The following is a 7,002-nucleotide window of genomic DNA, read 5'->3' as shown; positions in this document are numbered from 1 at the left end:
AAAAAAAAAGGTTATCACCTAAAATGTAAGGTCATTTTAACCCAAACAAAATTTGACAAGCAAAAGAAAAAAAAAGTTATCAGGTCAGTTACTCCAAAATACATGTATTATTTCAGTTGTGAAGTGATGTATTTTTTTCCATCATAAAAGACCCCAAAAAATGTCCCCCTATTATTTTTGGTATGTCCCCCTGGGATTTCCGCCCATGCTTTAGGCTTACACTATTTTCAATTCAAATCGAGATAGAAATACTTGTATTTTTAAGCAAAGCATTACATTTTCTTGTTTTTAATTTCATTTCTCTTTTTATCATACTCTTGTCGTTTTGTTTATAATAATACTCATATTATAAACTGATGTTTGTAACTCTCTGAAAAACTATAGTATGAGGAAATCTTTTTAAAAAGAGCGTAATATCTGTTTTCAGCAAAGAGTTTTTATACCCATAAGTTATGAATGCAATATCCCACCATTTACGCCGGCAAACTATTTTTCTTCCCAATTCCTTTAAAACATCAATTAAAAAAATCGGGCGCTCCTTTTAGGCGTCTCCGCCTGTGGTGACTACATGTAGAAGAGATGAAATGGCAGACATTTACGTTAGGTAACTGGGGTTAATGTTCCAATATTCAGATACTGATACCTATAGTTCATTTGATAAAAAGTCACCTTGCTGCCTGATTATAAAACTGGGTCCTCTCAAGTGGAAAATCTGATTGGCCAGTCAAAAATGACGTCAGACCTCATCTTAACGTAAGATAACCACACTTCCCGATGCCTTCCAAGCAACATTCTCCTATTCGCATGACCCGCGCCATCACCTCCTGATGAAAGCTTTCCAAGTTCCTCGCTGACCAGCCGGGCTGACCAGACTGCATGCACGATTGGTGGTTCCACTTCCGGCAAATGTGGCTCAGGATCGAAGGAGTAGAAGTCTTGAACGACACCAGTTAATTCTTGCGCCGATGTAAAAAGAAAAGAAACAAGCGAAACAATCTCATATAAAATTATTTTCCGTTTCTCTTCTAAATTCATATTATCCAACAAAATAACAGACCATGTAGGACCCCTTTCTTATGAGGTAACAGCGATCTGCAGCCAACCACAATCAAAGTTTCCATGATAGTTACAATAATACTTAAGCAAACATAATCAGGACCTCTGGCATGTCTGGTATCCAATTACAGTTGATTGATATTGCTGCACACCTTGCTGATTACAACTCCTACATGTCTGTTGATATTTCTGTTTTATGGAGAAAAAAATGGTGTTTCGTAATTGTTGTAATAATTCGTAAAAGATTATTTTTAAACTTGCTATAAACGAGTTCTTTTCAAAAGGTTCCAGATCTCAATCCCACGCTGATGTCAGTCTTTAATCAGAACATTTTATAAATGACATTCACTAAACGCAGAATCCCTAAAAAGCTATTTAAAAAATCCATGCTTTCATACAATATCTTTACACTATATACATTTTCTCTTGCTAGTGATACTTCAGTATGCCTGACATTGCAGCTTTTGTGTTACTACCAGTGGGTACTTAGTTCGGGCAAATCTACTTACCATCATTAGCCCTTTAGCTCAACAGCAATTGGGTGATATCACTGCAGGAATGAGATCTGGGGCTCTGGTTATAGGAAAATTCCACCCCAACCAAACGTTGACCTGAACAGAAAGAGAAAATCCAACAAATAAAACGCTGTAAACTTCATTAAAAATCGGTTTTAAATTAATAAAGTTAACTTTTAATAATAATAATAATAGCGGTATATTTACCAAGGGTAGCCACTTAATTTCCGAAAACTGTTCTCCCATCGGGCCCTGCTATTATTACCCCGGCTTTAGCTGGGCTGCCTGTATTCTGCTCAAGCATTCAAGGAATTAATCCTGCCGGGTACCCATTCACCTCACCTGGGTCGAGTGCAGCACAGTGTAGATAAATTTCTTGCTGAAGGAAAACACGCCATGGCTAGGATTCGAACACACGTCCCTCTGTTTGATAGGCAAGAGTCAGTACCACTAGACCAAGACGCGCCCACTTTTTATTATACACAACATGGTGATTAGCAATTGGGAGAGTTGATCAATTAAAATATTACAATTTTTGCATATTTTAAATAAGTGATATTTCCCTTTGATATAGAAGTAAAAAATGAAATTAAAAGTCCAGTGAAATGTTGAGTAATCGTTAAAAAAATAAATTTGGCCGTTATTGAAGTTGTTTACCGGTATATATTTTAACCTCACTTATGCAGAATTCCTCACACCGGTCTCAAAGCATTTATGACAATTTTGGAAATCTAACTTGTTAAGTTCTGCGTGTCTGTGTGTGTGTGTGGATCTTTTTATGTATTTCTTCTTATATACTCTCTAGTTGTAAATATTTGGTCATCAATATTCTTGTGTTAATGTTCTATATAAGGGGCCCCTTTCATAAGCTCTGCTTCTATGGGGTCCCAAACCTATCATGTCTTATTATTTGTTTGTCAAACTGTATGTCTTTTGTGTGATTGGTTTAAATAACTTGAACTTGTGAGCAGGAAATAATAAAATCCATAAAACAATAAGATCATCATTTCGGAGGTATAAGATGATGAACTTATAATTGTTGAGGGGTACAAGCAGGGGCGGATCCAGGATTTTCCAAAAGGGGGGGCACATTTTTCCGAGGAAAAAATTTGACAAGCCCCCCAAAAATGTTTTTCAACCAGAAATTTAGGATATTTTGTCCCCGAAAAAATTTGAAAAGCAAAAAAAATAAATAAAAGAGGTCTTCATTTCAAAAGGTCTTCACTTTCAAGGGGGGGGGGCATACTTCACGGGTGGGCACGGGCTGGCTATGCCCCCCTGGATCCGCCAGTGGGTACAAGGGTTAAGAACTTATGGCAAAAAACAACAACAATGAAATGGTTAAGCTTCTTGTGATCGAAATAATTTCCTTTTTTCATTAGATGCAAGGTAAAAAGTGCAGAGGTAAAGGTGGCAGAGGTAATAGTGGCAGAGGGGAATTGGCAGAGGTAAAAATGACAAAGGTCAAAATGATAGAGGTAAAAATGACAAAGGTAAAAATCATAGAGGTAAAAATGACAAAGGTAAAAATGATAGAGGTAAACATGGCAGAGGTGAAAATGACAGAGGTAAAAATGGCAGAGGTGAAAAAGACAAAGGTGAAAATGGCAGAGGTGAAAATGACCGAGGTAAAAAGTTGCAGGGGTAAAGGTGCCAGAGGTAATAGTTGCAGAGGTAAATTGGCAGAGATAAAATGGACAAAGATAAAAATGGCAGAGGTAAATTGGCAGAGGTAAAATGGACAGAGATAAAATGGCAGAGGTAAAAATGGCAGAGGTAAAAAGTGACAGCAGTAAAATGACAGAGGTTAAAAATGATCAGTTTACAATTATGTTATATTTTAATGCCAGGTTTAATGGTTCTATATAGTGCTTTCCTTTGCTGTTTAAAAACGTGTAATTGCATTGCATTTTGTAAACATTTCTACAGTGCGTATAAAAAAAAAACGGGACAGTTTTGAAAAGTCTATAAAAAATTGTTTCAAATTATTATATCTGTATTTTGATGTTAATAGATGCTCTGAGATGTTATCTTTGAAATGCCATTTAAAAAAATAAATTTTGTTCATGCTTGAGCGAACATGGGACGTTTTTGTCGGGGGTTCAAAAAGAGGCTTGCGCCAAAATGGCAGAAATTAGAAATTTGATGATTAGACTTTTGGCTAATCAGCAGACTTCCTCTTAATCTTTTCATTGTTCTTGCCATAATTTTCAAATTATGCTGTCAAATTTCGTTTACAAATTTATTTATTTACCTGAATTTTTTTGTTTTTCACTTAAACTTCTTTTACCTTTGAATTTTCCTTCATAAGTAAGAAAAAAAAACTTTTTGTCAACCCAAGTAAGAAGATTTGCATTATTAATTGGGAGAATTTGTAATTATTCAAATCCTGTTATTATTTGAAACAAATTATGTTCTGGTACCTATAAAAGACATGAATCCTATTTTCAAGAGGTTATTGAATTCTTCACCAAGTTTATGTGCTTGACAGGACAAACAGGAAAGGATTCATGTCTTTCAACGGCAATGATGTATTGAGTCAATTTAAAGGAGCAAGATATGGCAGATCGGGTAAAATGTATTAAAAAGTTGTGAAGCCATCAAGCAAAAATTTCCCTTTTTTATTAAAATACAAAATGTTGTGATTTTGACATAATATTCAGAAAATGATAACATATTTCACTTTCTATGTTTTCTGTTATTTTCCTTTCCACATTTTTTTCTTGGTCATGATTTTTTTGTTGGGGGAGCACCCCAAGTCCCCACCCATCAGAATGCCACTGAACCATAACCATAACCTTTGTAGCACACAATCAAGGGATTTGAAGAAAAAAAACACGCTCTCCCATACTTCGGTTTAAAAAAATTGTTCTTGCCTAAAGAAGGAATATTAAAAGCTAAAAGAGAACATATTAAAAAGGAACAACAGAACAATTCGAGCAAATAAGTAGATTTGGAAATGAATTTTGACCGCATAATTCGAAAATTATGGCAAAGATAATGAAAAGGTTAAGAAGAAGTATGCTGATTAGCAAGAAGTCCAACCATCATATTTATTATTTTATGCCATTTTGGCGCAAGCCTCCTTTTTAACCCCAGACAAAAACATTCCGTGTTCGCTCAAGCATGAACGAAACTAAATTATTTTATTGCCATTGAAGGATAATACTTCAGAGCACCTATTGACACCAAAATATAGAGATCATAATTTGAAACAAAAGTTTTATAGACTTTTTGAATCTGTCCCGTTTTTTTATACGCACTGCATGTAGTTGTCAGAATTATTGGGGGAAATCTCCCCATATCCCCATGATAATATATTCTCATGGGAATGATCACCCCCTTACTCCCTCTCCCATCAGGCCAGGGTCGACACCTCTATAGCTATATTAGGCCCCATAAGTGAAATCACGATTTGTTTCAACATGACTGTACTCGACCAACCCTTTTGATAACTTTACCATCGTAGCAACTGTCATCATGATGGTAAAAGGGCAAATAAAATTCACAGGCTTCCCACATTGGTAAAGTTATGTTAAACCTACTTATGAAACGTTATGAAAAGTTTCCAAAACAATAGGAATAATGAGTAAACATAAAGACATTTTACCACAAAATATTCTTCTTACATTGTATAATTCATTGATTTTACCTTACATATCTTATTGCAATATTGTTTTGGGATCCTGCAAGCAACACTTACTGAACCGCATCTTTCTTCTTCAAAAGAGAGCAGTTCGTATAATTTGCCATAAACCCTTTCTAAGTCATAGTAGAACTCTTTTTTTTATTACATATACTCCCGATTTCTTAACTACATGATTTTAAATTATCTGTTTTTATTATAACAACCTTTTGCCTAATAATTTTGACAAAATATTTCAAACCAAGAGAGATATACATACATATAATACTAGAAACTCAGCTGATACTCGTGCAATATATGGCCATTATTCTTTCTCAAACAACATATTTTTATGTAGGGGTCCCATTATTTGGAATAAGATCCCTCAAAATATTAAGCAGTGCAAAACCCTTCAAAGTTTTAAAAGACATTTAAAAATACATTTCATGCAGAATGTCTAATACTAATACTGATATAGATACACTTGTATACTTTTATGTTTGTTTGTTCTATATTTCCTTACTGCATTTGTTTTTTAATTGTGTTGTTTTGTTTTAATTTCAGGATCACTAATTTATAAGTTCCTTGTAACTTTTCAGTGATCCTTCCACTATTCTTAAATATACTCACTTTTGTTATAATGTATTTTATTGAAATATTTATACTTCTTGATTTGTATGTTTTTTATGAAGATTGTGGTAAATAAAGTTTCAATTTCAATTTCAATCTTCATATCAAACGAAATATCTTTTTTGGGGGCCGCCACTCCCCTTTAATTTGTCTCATAAAGACAACGAGGCTGTTTGTGTCACGACCTAATTCGGAGATTTTTTTTCTTTCTTCTTGTATTTCCCCCAAAGATTGCATAGTATAACTGACTGACAAACGCTCATGGCTGCCCTTGCGGTTTTGATTTTATTGGTACAGACATCCAATCTTGAGCCATTTTAAACCTTCCAAAATTTGGAACTGTCGTCTGTCTTGTCTTGCTTTAGTCAGCCTGTATGCAGACTACTTTGTTGCATTGTGGAGTCACCAAACAAGCAGGTTAAAAAGGGGGTACTGTATGATTTTTTGTGATTAAAACTTTATTAGAATTGTTAGAAAATAACCGTATTTCACTTACCTGGTTTTCACCACAGTGCACTTTTCATCTTTCTTCTCATATAGGGAGTAATTTGGGAGAAGAAATCCAGTCTTGTATATAGTTTGAGAACAACTTTCTGGTTTTTAAATTCTGTTGTCGTGTGCCGCTTTGGTCGGACATTTAACATGTCATTGTGTCCAGAAGCGGTACTACTTGCATTCCTTTCGGCAAAATACATCCACATTCACTGTCTATCAGCTATTCAAATGTTCCCGCCATTGTGCGCACGATCGTTTCGCCCAAGTGCATAACCATGGATTGCCTGCGTCATTGTCACTGAAAATACTTAATTGCGTACTGGAAAGGGGGTCGGGGGCTTCAGCCTTCCAAAGAAAATTCAACCACCTTTATTTTTAATGCTATATAGGCAATATTACGTGAATTTAATTCATTTTCTCTCTTATAACTCAATTTCTCGTAAAATTTGCGCTATGCATTTGGTCGCATTTCATAAGTTGGGTATGCGAAAAGGGTGGCGGATGAACAAATTTCCACGCAGTGCAGTGGATCACTTGAAGGTACATCTCAGCCCCAAGGCCAAATTTGTTGTGTGAGGTCCCATTTTGAATCTAAAATTATAGGCTAACTATAATGTCAAAAAATTAGATCAATACAATACCAGCAATAACAGCTAGCACATTAAGTTTGAAGTTATAGTG

The 7,002-nt window shown here is 35.0% G+C and overlaps 1 long non-coding RNA gene across 1 annotated transcript; it reads right to left on the bottom strand.

Annotated features, from left to right (window-relative positions):
* Positions 1–308: 308 nt before the first annotated feature.
* On the bottom strand, positions 309–6,532 carry LOC129258320 (uncharacterized). Its single transcript, XR_010293451.1, has 3 exons — positions 6,323–6,532; positions 1,566–1,667; positions 309–956 (listed from the first exon to the last, which is right to left on the bottom strand). It is a non-coding gene; the product is annotated as an uncharacterized LOC129258320 (long non-coding RNA).
* Between the last annotated feature and the right edge of the window lie 470 nt (positions 6,533–7,002).

Source organism: Lytechinus pictus, chromosome 4, assembly GCF_037042905.1.
Source record: "Lytechinus pictus isolate F3 Inbred chromosome 4, Lp3.0, whole genome shotgun sequence".
Taxonomy (NCBI): domain Eukaryota; kingdom Metazoa; phylum Echinodermata; class Echinoidea; order Temnopleuroida; family Toxopneustidae; genus Lytechinus; species Lytechinus pictus.
Note: the sequence above shows the minus strand (reverse complement) of the source record. Positions and strands in the feature narration are given on the sequence as shown.